The following is a 13356-nucleotide window of genomic DNA, read 5'->3' on the forward strand; positions in this document are numbered from 1 at the left end:
AATGACAACATAATTGATTAATCAAGTATTGTTAACTCATCTATTGTTATGTTGGCATCTTCATTGTCAACTTACTTATTCAACAAGTAAATCTTAATATCTTTTATCACATAAACATTAATAACTTTTCTTATATTTTTAAATCACAATATTAAAATATTTACATTAGAAAATAAATTATTTAATTAATAACATTTTTATTATTTAATATTTATTCATATTTAAATGGTGGAATAACATTAAAATTTTAAAATACTATCATATTTATTTATTTGTACTTTTAGAGATATTTACACTTTTTTTTTATTTTGTTTGCTACCTTATTTACATTCAACACGAGATATAGTCGTAACTATCTCGTTTACAAACCAGAAAAGTGTAATATATTATCACATTGATCAGATAGACTAGATAGATATAAATAATTCTCATCATATACCATATAACGATAGCAAACAAAATACAAAAGTGTGAATATCTTAAAAAATATATAAATAAGTAAATATGTTATTTATTTTATTTTTTTTTTAAAATTCAACAACATTAAATTTATTTAAAATAATTTTAGATAAAAATAAAACATTTTAAATATTAAAGTTATTGACTCAAAACTAAAATTTATTAACGAATATTTTAATATTGTAAATTATACGTCTTTTTATTAAACGAATTTTTTTATCTTTCAATATATTTTTATCTTTATCCTTTAAAGTATTACCAATTAACAAGGTCTTTGAGATTAATTAATATAATTAAAATCTATATAAAGAAAAAAAGAAAAGAAAAAAAAAGGAAGGGTATATGCTTTTATATTTTAGAGATGGAAATAGTGTGGTTTTGATAAGCCAACCAATGTTGAGTGTGTGTCTAACTTGAAATTTATGAATTGAAATATTATATCAAATTACTATATTTTTACGGTAAAAATTCAAATGTAGTTATTTTTATATAAAATTGATAATTGAAAGTCGTTTAATAATTTAACAACAATAATAACAAAGTCTTGTCCCACTAAGTGGGGTCGGCTACATGAATCAAACGATGCCATTATACTCGCATTCCACTATCAGGACTCCTTGTCTCTTGGTTCTATTCCTTTAGATTCACCAAAACTTTCTTTTGGTGTTCTTCTAATAATTTCTGCCATCTTCCTCCACATCTCTTCCGCGCTTCCATTCCCATTCCACTTTGCTTCTTCTCCTACCCGTCTTAGGAAGCTTTTTTGTTCCTCACCTTTCATCCGCCACCACCTCATTCTTGGGTTCTTCGTATGATGTCTTTTCCTCAACTTTTGCTCAACGCGAAAATCCATGACGAGCACCCTATGTTGTGTTGTCAAACTCTCTCCCGGGATAATTTTACAGTTAATGCAAAATTTCCAGTCGACTCTCTTCAACAAGAAGAAGTCGATTTGGGAGCTTGTCATGCCACTCTTATAGGTTATAAGATGTTCGTCTCTCTTTTTAAAACATGTATTTGCGATTAGAAGATCAAAGGTTGAGAAAAAGTCTAAAATAGTTTTACCCTCGGCATTGATCACTCCGAAACCATGGCCTCCGTGAATACTCCCATATCCAGTCACTTCTCTCCCAATTTGGCCATTTAAATCTCCTCCTAAGAAAATCTTATCTCCCAAAGGTATGCCTTGAACCAAACTCTCTAGATCCTCCCAAAACCTTATCTTCTGTTGTTCGTCCGAACCCACTTGCGGTGCATAGGCGCTAATCACATGGAAAGCATCTCCCTCCACCACAAGTTTGATAGAGATGATCCGATCTCCCACCCTCTTGACATCCACTACGTCCTTCTTCCACTGCTTATCCACAATTATTCCAACCACATTCCTATTCTTCACCTTTCCTGTATACCAAAGTTTGAAACCCGAAGTATCCAACTCCCTAGCCTTTGCATCAATCCATTTTGTTTCTTGTAGGCACATAATGTTAATCTTCTTCCTTGTCATGGTGTCCACCACCTCCATGGACTTTCCTGTTAGAGTGCCTATGTTTAATTTAATAATTTAACAAATTTAATTAAATTATCATTTAACGGCTCTTAACTATTAATTTTATATAAAAGTAATAGCATGTAAATTTTATATATATATTTCATTTCATTTTAATACTATAAAATAGATATATTATTTGCCATTATCATTAAATATTAATTTATATAAATGCTCCATACTAATAATAAGGAGAATAAAAACTAATAATAAAACAAAAGTGAGTCAAAAGTGATTAAAAAGGCTCATTACTCCCATAGAAAGAGAAAATATAATAAAATATATGTAAAAAGTAAAAAATATTTTATTTTGAAATGGGGGTATCTCCAAAGCTTTTTCATGCCATCTTTGAGTGAGTATGTATATTAATTGCTATGTATGACCAATGCGAACCAATATATTAAGGTTAACGCTAGGGAGACAATGAAATATGTGTACAATGGCTACAATAGACTGTTTAAAAGATCCAATTTAGTTTAACAGGATAAATTAACCCATTAATAACCTTAATCTATTTTAGATGTTTAGTTAACCACACCACTAAATTTTAAGTAATTATATTTTTTCCCCAAAATCCTAATACAGTAGATTGGGGCCCTTTCACTCCTTATCCCAAACCCTTGCAATTGTTGAAGAGAACCAAGTAGACCCCTTAGTGCCGTTTGACCAGGAAAACCCTTCAGCTCCGCAAACGCCAACCACGGTAGGTGAACAGGTAACGGAACCGCACCCACCGTGGCCGTCGAGAACACCATGCCGTGACCGCCCGAGGCCGTCGAGTTCACCACGCCATGACCGCCCGAAGAAGTCCGTGCTCCGCCTCTGATCAGAACCGAAGGGAGAGTGGCGGCTGAACATCCCGCCGTCACCGACCCGGAGTCCGTCCGCGCTGTGCCTCCGATCAAAGCTGAAGGCAGAGGAGCGCTTACCCCGGAAAGGAGCATTCGAGCAGTTTTACTCACGTGGACAACGCCATCGCCAATCAGCCGACCATCCGATCCGAGAAAACCAGCTGCGTGCTCGTCACAGGGAAAACATGTAACATCATCAGCTGAAGATCCTAACCATTTAATGTAAGTATCTGTAGTTTTTCATTTTTAGAACGGTCATCGCTGTTGCATGTTGTGTTAGAGATAGATATTATTGATTATATGAGTGATTAACCATGGTGAGAAAGCTTTGGGTGCGATGGTAGCATCCCGGAGATTGTGGGCCAGGTAGTTCATTTATGTTGTTGTAATCCATGATGATTTAACTTTAGTGTAGGAAAGTGTTGAAAAAATTTTGTTCGTTTTGATTTCATATCAGTTTAAATTAATTTTTTTTCATTTTTGTGTCTGTATCTGTGTAGACCATGTGCATCTAATTTGACGTTTTTTTGCTTGACCATTGTTGACTCTTCATTGATATTGTCAAGGAAGGTTACTTTAGAATGATATTGGATGGTTAGTCTTGAAATTTTGCCATAAATTGGACATTTTTTGATACCAAATATGTTTGTCTTGACACTGTAACCAAATAATTACCCGCTCTTTATAAGATTTCTTTGTAATAACAATAAAATAATTTTATTCTCAAGCCTGGACCCCCTGAATTTTAAACATGAGCGAAAAAAATTGCAGTTAGTAGGCTCTAACAAGGTAATATCTGCTATATGGACAAAGCAATGTGTTGGAGGCTTTGCGATGCATCTTTGTATCATGCTATTTTGTGCAAAACAAGCTTGACTTTTTTTTCTTTAATCTATTTAAATCCTGCTTCCGGGTACATGAGTCGGATAAATAGACAATATTATTTTTTTTGTGTGCCTCAGGAAGCGGTAAAACAACCACACTATCTCAACTTCAGGCTCTCAACAATTCAAGCGTGCTAACCTACTATTAGGTGAATCCCCGTTGTTTAGCTTTCCTTATATACTAATTTTCACCATGCATGTTGGTTTATACAACTTGATATCACGGTGTCCTTTGTCTATGTGTTTGTATTCGTTGGGTTGGTTGAAGGCCTTTTTACATTCCGCCAAAAACATGTATCTATCATCTTGGTTCCAACCTATTGATGAACAATTAACTGCTGTCGCTGAATCTTGTGCTAGGAAGAGGAATGAAACCATAAATGTGTCTTTGGTGCATCTTATAATTTTTAAAGGGTCTTGTTTTTTTTGTCATTCAACAATTTATAATGTACACGCTTATTTTGTCTTTTGGTTTTTGTATGATTATGGATTGTTAAAAAAAATTCCAATTCTATATGCTCATGTGGGAGTCACCTGAAGTGAATAGCTTTTTTGTGAATCATTTATTGGCATGCCTTCTTGAGATATCTAGTTGATGAATTGTGTGAAAGTATTTTTCCTTGATGATTGGTATGCTTGTAGTTGGCGGATGCGCTCCTGGTCTTCGTTTGTTAGTGATATTTGAAAGCTGTTTGGGTAGCTCTTGTGATAGGGAATTCGATGGTTGGTGTGGTTGATAGACATGACCTATAGTTATTTTGATTGTTAGTTAAGTGTGTTGATGGTCAATTATATTGTGTATTTACTGATATATGTGTTCATGAATTAGTTTTCCATCCTAATTATAGATGGTTACTTATGGGAATTTTTTAGCTTTGATATTGGTTTATCTTCCATAACATAGAAGATATTAATACAAGGCTATAATCTTTGATGCCAATATTTTCGTATCTGCCTCGATGTATTAGTGTTATATTCTCGTGCCATATAGCTCAAATAAATTAGGTTACATCAATTGGTAATTAATATCATGATTTTATTTATGTCATTTGGCTGGAGGTCACCTGCGGATTCTGTAATATTTAACATTGAAAGGTTTCAGGGGGACTATTGCGTGAGCAAATTACCACGCTGCTCGAACGAATCAATCTGTATACCGGCTGAACTGAAACTCAGATGGGCAAAAAGGTATCGAACAAATTACATCAATAAAGCAACATATTTTTTTTCTATAACGTTATTCTGATCCTTTTTGGTTTTTCTCAACATAAACTAGTAGAGACCCGGTGCTCACCTTGCTACATCAATAACTTATTTACCCACCTGGAACGACATCATGAGCGAGCTAAGTTGGACGAGATTGAGGCCATAGGATTCGGTTTCCTCCGTTGCGTACCACAATGGCATGTGAAACAGGGCATCAAGCTCCAACTAGCCAGGGCTTATGAGGTTGACACAAACACGCTCATGGTGGACGCAGGGGACATTCGCATTAGTGCCGAACTTATTGGCAGTGTATTTGGCATACCTTCTCATGGTTAGTGTTAGTTATGTAGGATGAAAAAATTTCTCTGAGTAGTTTACTTTCTCCATTGTTGACACTTAGTGATTGTGGCAAACTGTTCCATTCCTCGCAGGCGACCCAATCCCAGAATTGCAGAAGAAAAATCCATCACATCTGGCAATTAAGGGTGAGTTTCAGAAGAAAACAACAAGCCAACTCCGTGAGTTTGTCTTTGCTTGTCCAATGGAGACTGAGCAACAGAGGATAAGGTTTAGAAGATACTTTATCATGGTTGTTTTGAAGATGTTTCTGAACCCCACAAGCCAGCAAACTATTTCTCCATGGCATCTCCCTCTGATATTAGATGTGTCGAACCCTAGAAGGTTTCATTGGCCTTATCACATATTAAAGTGGTTGTGGGATACGATAAGGGAATTCCAAGATGAGAACAGGGAAACATGCGGCGGGTGCATGTTCGTGTTGCTGGTAATGCAATAAATTACTTTAATTTGAATCCAATGTATGACCGTAGGTGTTATTCCTAAAATTTAAGTTATTTCTCTATAGGTTTTGTACTTTCAGTGCTTGAAACATGGTCCCTTGCATGCATGTCGAGTACCCGAACCCTGGATTGTTGAGTGGACCACTAATGAGCTTGATAAGAAGGCCGACTATGTCATCTCATAGGTTCAATCTCTACTAATGCATTTTACAAAATCTAGTTGAACAAAAAATGCAATTGGCGGTTCACGTTGAATTTTTGGAATTTTTTTTGACCAAATGTTGAACACACAATGTTGCACAGTCAAAAATGCAAGGAACAAGAGAAATCAAAAGAAACAATGTTCGAGTAAAGCTGTTAACGAGGGGGGAGGTGTAAAAGGTCCCGCAACGACACTGACGAATCACCGTCTACCAAAGGGAAGACTTCACCTCATCCACGCTATAAGAAGGCAGAAAAGGTTATTTGCTTTCCTTATGAAAGCTCGTGAGCTCAATTAATTGGATCCTTATTTATGTGATATGATGATTGATCGTTATCATAGAATTTGTGATTACAAAATTGTAAAGTGACTTCATTATGTGGATGTATGGCTTGTTTTGATATATGAAGTTCATAAAAGAACGGTTAGGAGAGCTAAATTCAATGACCGTGTATGATATTTACATGTTTTTATGTTGAAAGCTTGTTTGAATACAGTTGTGTCTTATTTTTATTAAGGTTTTATTTGAGTTGAGTTTGTTACCTAAACAGGAGGATTTAGGATGCTCAAATTAGGTTCTAATCTGAATTGGATAGATAACTTATGATTAATTTATTTGGATGGCTTTTTATGTATGAAAGAATTGCTTGATGGGGCTACCTAGTTGATTCTTTGTGTGAAAATAGATTTTAGTGATGATTAGTGTGGTTGTAATTGAGGATGTTCACTGTAGTTGGGTTTTGGATGTAAAATATAGTGTGGCCATAGATGGTTAATTTTTTTGAACGATTGTGAGTTTGTTATGTTTTCCAAACGCCTGAAAGTTCACATTAGATTTTTTCATGTATTTGTTGTCCCATGTTGAACACAGGGTTGTCTAGTCAACAATTCAATGAAAGAAAAAAGACATAAGAAGCAGTCTTCGAGTAAAATAGTTAACGAGAAAGGAGGGTGTAAAAGGCACTGCAAGGACACTGACCAATTTCTGTCTACCCAAGGCAAGACTACATCTCAGCCAAGATATAAGGAGACGGATAAGGTGGTCTGCTTTCTGTAGGATAGCTCATGTGATAATTTGAATTGGATGTTCACTTTGTTATATTTTTGGGTGTACACTTTAGTACGATTTGGTTGTTCACTTTAGTAAGGTTTTATTTGTTTGTTAATTTAAATAACGATATGCATGAATTTACATCACAGCAATCCAAGACTGGTTCGAGGAGAAAGTTGATTCTCAGTAGGAGTCGATCTAGACGCGGCACTAAAAAAGAAATTCCAAGAGAAAGTGTCTCAGGAAGCACTACTGCGCCATTGGTAGTCTCGGAATCTGATGATGATGACCACATGCCGCTTGCTAGAAGGATACGGTTATTCCAACAACACCCTCTGCCACATGATACAAGACAAGAAGATCCAGTGTTCAACGGCAATCATGAAAGTCATCAAGAAGAAAAAACTGACCTAAAAAATGGATCTCCACACACACCGCTAGCAGCACCTGTACAGCTCAGTGACTATAATTTTGACCGGTTAGTGGGTTATTGATTACCTTGCTATATGTTTTTTTTTTTTATTTTCACACCCATGTCATGTGATTAGCCGTCTAGCTAGGCATGACATGTTCTCTTAGCTAACTTGTCCCATTCGTTTGCAGCGAATTTGACATCTCTATCGTTCAGTGTCCTGAATTTGAGCAAGTACTCAATAATGTTGAACAGGGGCACCAAACCAAAGCCATAATCATGCAACCCCTGCAAACGGTGTTTCCAATAAAATCACCCTATCATACACCGAGTCCAGGTAGACCGGGCTTTTCACTCGGTTTAACTCAGCTTGAAAAGACTCCAACCCCGTCCCCAATACATTCAATTCATCTAAGACTAAGAGAAATAAAATTGGGAGAGACTAAGGAGGAACAAATCAAAACATGGATAGTTAACCGGTCGTTGGATGAAAATTAAGATTTAGCTTCCTATGAAGGGCAGGACTATATGGTATTACAAAGGAAGGACTTCTGGACCTTGAAACCCCGCAGTTGGGTAAACAACTGTGTACGTATATGAACTTAAGCATGTGTTTTAATTCCCTATACTTATATCGGTGTTTGAATTACACATGCTGAATACTCTGTGTAGGTAATTCAATGGATGTGCTATTCTTTCAACGACACTGAATCATCTAGGTTCAAGCGAGAGTTCTATTGTGTGTGTCCAGTCATATTGGTAATTACATTCTTATTACAATGTGGAAAAAGCATTTTCTTGGGATTCTTACTATGTGTGGGTCTGCAGGAATCAGTCATAAAAAATGATAGTCTGGAAAGATTTATGGACGGTGTGGTACCAATTTATGATGGTCTTTGTCCAAGCTTTGGTGATGATACTAGGTTCTTTGACAAAGTAGTAGCAGCAAAGAGAAAATGGGTGAGTTGCTGTTTTGTATTTAAATACCTGTTTGAAATAGGTTGTCACATGATTTGAGAATGTTCAGGTTCTTGAATGGTTCTCTGAGATCAATAGTTGTTGTTTTGTTATGTTTTTTTCCTCACATGAAAAATCTCTTCATATTTACTACTTGCTGCAGTGGTTAATTCCTTATTGTTGGAGGGGCCATTGGTGGGTATATGCATTTGATGTGGTTGCGAAGCGCTTACTTATTCTCGACAGTTTGCATTATGGACCAGAAGATGATAAACGAATAAAGCTCGATGGATATGTGGTAAGATAGCATCATTCTTTTAAACAATATACATCAGCATAGTTCAAGTCGATATAATTTTGCTCGTGTATGTTCGTTCCATTATTTTCAGGGGAGACTATGTGAGGTTATGGCAAGCATTTCTATTCCTGCATTCGTTTGGACTACGCACGGCCCAGCTCGTTCGTACGCGAGGGTTCCAAAGCAACCGAACAAGTGAGATGAAATTATAACCCAAATTTGAGGCTTTTTTAGACTTCATTTCAAAATGTGTCGTACCATGTAACTTGGTTTTTCTCAACCTAATTGCAATAGCGTTTTATTGTCCTGTAGCTTTGACTGTGGCATGTGTGTCATTAAATTGATGGAAAGTTGGACCGAAGAATGTCAACTTTGTGAATGGGATGAGGTTTGTTAATTAAACATTTGCGCAAATGTCATGATTGATCTTGTAAAAAGCATCGGCTAACTCTGTGCCAGCAGCCGCGGTAAGACAGAGGATGCAAGCGTTATCCGAAATGATTGGGCGTAAAGCGTCTGTAGGTGGCTTTTTAAGTTCGCCGTCAAATCCCAGGGCTAGCCAGAGGAAAAGAAAGCAAAAGCGATTCCCATAGTAGCGGCGAGCGAAATGGGAGCAGCCTAAACCGTGAAAACGGGGTTGTGGGAGAGCTATACAAGCGTCTGCTGCTAGGCGAAGCGGTGGAGTGCTGCACCCTAGATGGCGAAAGTCCAGTAGCCGAAAGCATCAAAATATCACTGTAATGGTTCTTAATACTAAACCAACTGATAAATCTACCCACAGGATTCACTCAGATCAGACAGGATGGAGTTGATGCTAAACATTATCTGTGGTCCACAGAATGCATTGGTACACCAGCTTATTTCGTTATTGGAACACAAGGTTAAACCTGTTCGTCGCAATGCACCACGAAACAAGAAGAAGGACGTTAGTTCACCATACACTGCACCTAGCACACGGTCATTGATTGAACGTGCGGAGGGATTATCGAAGGGTGCAATGCGCAGAGGGAGGAAGACGTTGCTTACTTAGTATTAGTTACAATGAATTGAACTACCAAATTATACTGAGTTTACTTACTGCTGACATGCTTAAGGATTTGTTATTGTCACATTAGAAAGACTTGATTCCATGACATATTTTTTTTCCTACAATACAATGATTTATTGGTTATGTTACCTAAAATTATCCATGTCTTTTAGATGTTAGAATCCCGGCTTTATCAAGGTTGTTTGGTAAAGCTGCCATATTTGTGCATATTGAAACATGTGACCACTAACCATCCACCAATATAGCTAAACTGGACATCTTATACCTTACTATAATGAACATCCAGTCTAATAAGGTCAAAATCAAAACACACGAATGCTAACGGCTAACCATCCTTGTTTATAGTAGAAATGAATATCTGAACACCTATAGAAATGAACATTCACTTTAGTTCATTAAAAAATACGTGAAAACAATGTCTATGACGAACAGCTACGACCTACCATGGTGATTGACCCCAACGAACGACACAAAAGGTAATCCATGCCTACCAGAAAAACCAACCAGATGTAAGAAATGCCAATCACGATCGAATAGCGTTTTATCAAGAAAAGGAAAAAACACAAACTTAACTACTACGTACATATTCCTTCTGTACGTGCTATCAACTGACACGACGTCTCCATAGTATTCATACGACGTCCTACACCTTGCATCAACTCATACTACACTCTTAAATTTACACTCATCGTCCAACTCTACCGCGTAAAAGAAGTTCGGATTAATGTCCTTCATTCTCCTGAAGTAGCTCATCATCTCCCTGACATCCGCATTCACGTTGCTAGTTCAGAGCCTTGCTGTTATATAATTTCTTAAATCCTTCTCTGAGAATCCCAAGTTAGAGGGGCCACCAGCCTCATTTGACAAAGCAAGGAATGTCTTGTTTGGTCGAATCCCAGCCTCATCATTATCCTCGATCATGCACTTCGCATGCATAGTCAGCTGCCTATACTCATGGTAGTGCACTGCCTTTTTCGGTGAACAGGAGTGAGAGTGCGTCAAGTCAACCTTGAGCAAAACCCAGTCTTGCACGTCTTTATCAAACTTTACATATATCCTTGCCTTGCACCCAGCAGCTGATATCGTATTCTTCTGCGTTGGTGCTTTAACACGAGACTCGTAGATCCCGTCACGATTACAGTGTATAGCTTGGTTAATGGGAGCCTTTGTGATCTTATCAAATGTTGTCGTCCTTATCTTAGTTGCAAATCCAGCTTTCTTTGCATAGGTCACATAAAAGTCATCAGCCATCTGTAACTGAGCAAACTGCATTCCAACTCTTGGTATCTCGTCTTCTTGTAGGCAACCATGATCTGGTAACTGTATTTTATATTAATTCGAACAAAAAATTAATTACCATTAGTTATCAAATCAAACATGAACATTATGAGTACACAAAAGTAAGCTAGACTCTAATACCTCATCAACAAGCTCCATCTCTTCACTTCCAACATCTGTAACATCCGACAACTGCGTGGCCTAAAATTTCCAAACAAACAGAGTAACCAAAAGGAGGAAGATCCTGATCAAAACTCATTTCAATAAAATCTCTAAAACAATCATCGAAAACACATCAACAGCTACAAAACAAGCAAAGAGATTTTTTTCATTTCATGTATTATTTAATTAATTTTCACCATTTATTTGTTTTTTGTTTTCTCATTCAATGAAAATCATGAGGAATTATTTGTTTCATTTTGGCTAATAATTAAGGGCCTTACTCACCCTTTAGTGGCTCCTTTTTTCACTCCAGCCACAAAATTCTTTTCCTGTATATTTACATACATACACTCGTTTCTTCAGATGCAAGAAGAACATAAGCACATCATTCATTAACTACATAATCCCATAAGCATGAAAAATATTAAAATAAAAGGCAGGAAGCATATGAGCATATAACTAAAAAATATGCAGTGAGCATATAAACATACCATTACATGATTAAAACACTAATATAAGCATGAAAAATAACCAAACAAAAAGCAGGAAGCATATCAGCATATAACTAAAAAAATATGCAGTGAGCATATAAACATATCATTACATGATTAAAACACTAATATAAGCATTCCATGGTTAGCATGTTGCAAATACAAGTAGCATTCACTTCAATTCAGTAAACAAATCCAGCCACTAAATCACCCTATGGTTATCTATTTTAAATACTTGCTTGATCATCACGTAGGGATAATATACGCACACCATAGATAAAAATGCATTCATATAAGCATACCAAAAAATTAAATTATGTTATCCCATCATCCATATAAGCACGTAAGTTCATAATAGAATGATTAACAAATAAAGATGCCATTTAAAATGAAGAGAGCATAGATTCATATACAAAAACACGTACGAAAATATGCTTCCTGGATGTAATCATATAAGCATGCAATGGTTAATTAATTTCAGCTAATCCTCAATGCATGTAATGATACCATTAAATATAAAACAAACATAAATTTATTTGCATCTCAACTGATTGCTTACAATTGCATGTTTCAATAACCATACAATTAAAGTACTCATTTACATTGTGACTAAACATAAAAACTAAACGCACAATAAACATCCATGGCAGAATTTGAGGATCCTAATTGCTCATCTTGTTCGACTTGTGACCATGGCCTGCGACATCACTGGCTAAGTTTTCTTGTTCGTATGATAAATTTTCTGAAACGTCAGAGGCTACACAATCTAGCGGTTCCACTATATCGACCTCCATTAATGAATTTCAGCTAGGTGAAGTGCATAAAGGAGGATCCTTACTTGAAACACGTTCTTCTTGCGATTCTGCCATTCTGAAGGAGTCAAAACCGGCTGCGTTCTGTGCGGAGGAGAGTGTGGCGCTGGTTGGTTAGTTGTTATTGGCGGTGGACTGTTCAATCGTAGCTGAAGGAGGAAGCCGATCAACAGGACGCAGTGCTGGGCAGTTGACTGCTCTGGGAGGTGGAAATTAGCGCATGGGGCAGCCGTGTAACCGAGGAGGAGATGCCGCCAGGGAGATTCTCGTTTTAACCTAAATAATTGATTTGAATCTATAATTAAGAGTAATTCTAAGTGGTTTCAGATTTCAAATTAAAAATAATATGAAATTAATTAATAACCCATTATTTATTTTTAATTTCAATTAAACCCCATTGTATGCATTGTATAATAAGTGTATTGTTTCCTCATACTTTCCCATATATTAAATGTGATTTGATCTATAAATACGGTAAATATATTTATTTATCTATATAAATTCTTATAAATTAAATAAAAAATATTATAAATCAACATGCGGAATGCTACGAAGCACGGATTTGTTTATGGTGTCGGTGTATCTGTGTCGGATGCGAATTCGACACCAACATGCGGTGGATACGTCAAACGAGCATATCGACGGCATGTCTTCGTGCGGTGCAGAATTTTGGTGAAGTGGTCACGAATCCAAACGAGTTTGACTCGATTCAGATGTTCATGAGACGAATCTTTCTGCTGGGTGTAACACCTTCACTATCAGAATGTCACGTTTTTTGCTGCGCCACTCTGATAGCTCGGGAATTACGATGACTTTTACAATATTTAATACTAAAATATGAGCTGTTTAAAACTTAAACTGTTTAACCGCTCAAAGGACTTTTTTTTAATAAGTAACAT

This window comes from Arachis stenosperma, chromosome 5, assembly GCF_014773155.1.
Source record: "Arachis stenosperma cultivar V10309 chromosome 5, arast.V10309.gnm1.PFL2, whole genome shotgun sequence".
In the NCBI taxonomy this organism is placed as follows: Eukaryota; Viridiplantae; Streptophyta; class Magnoliopsida; order Fabales; family Fabaceae; genus Arachis; species Arachis stenosperma.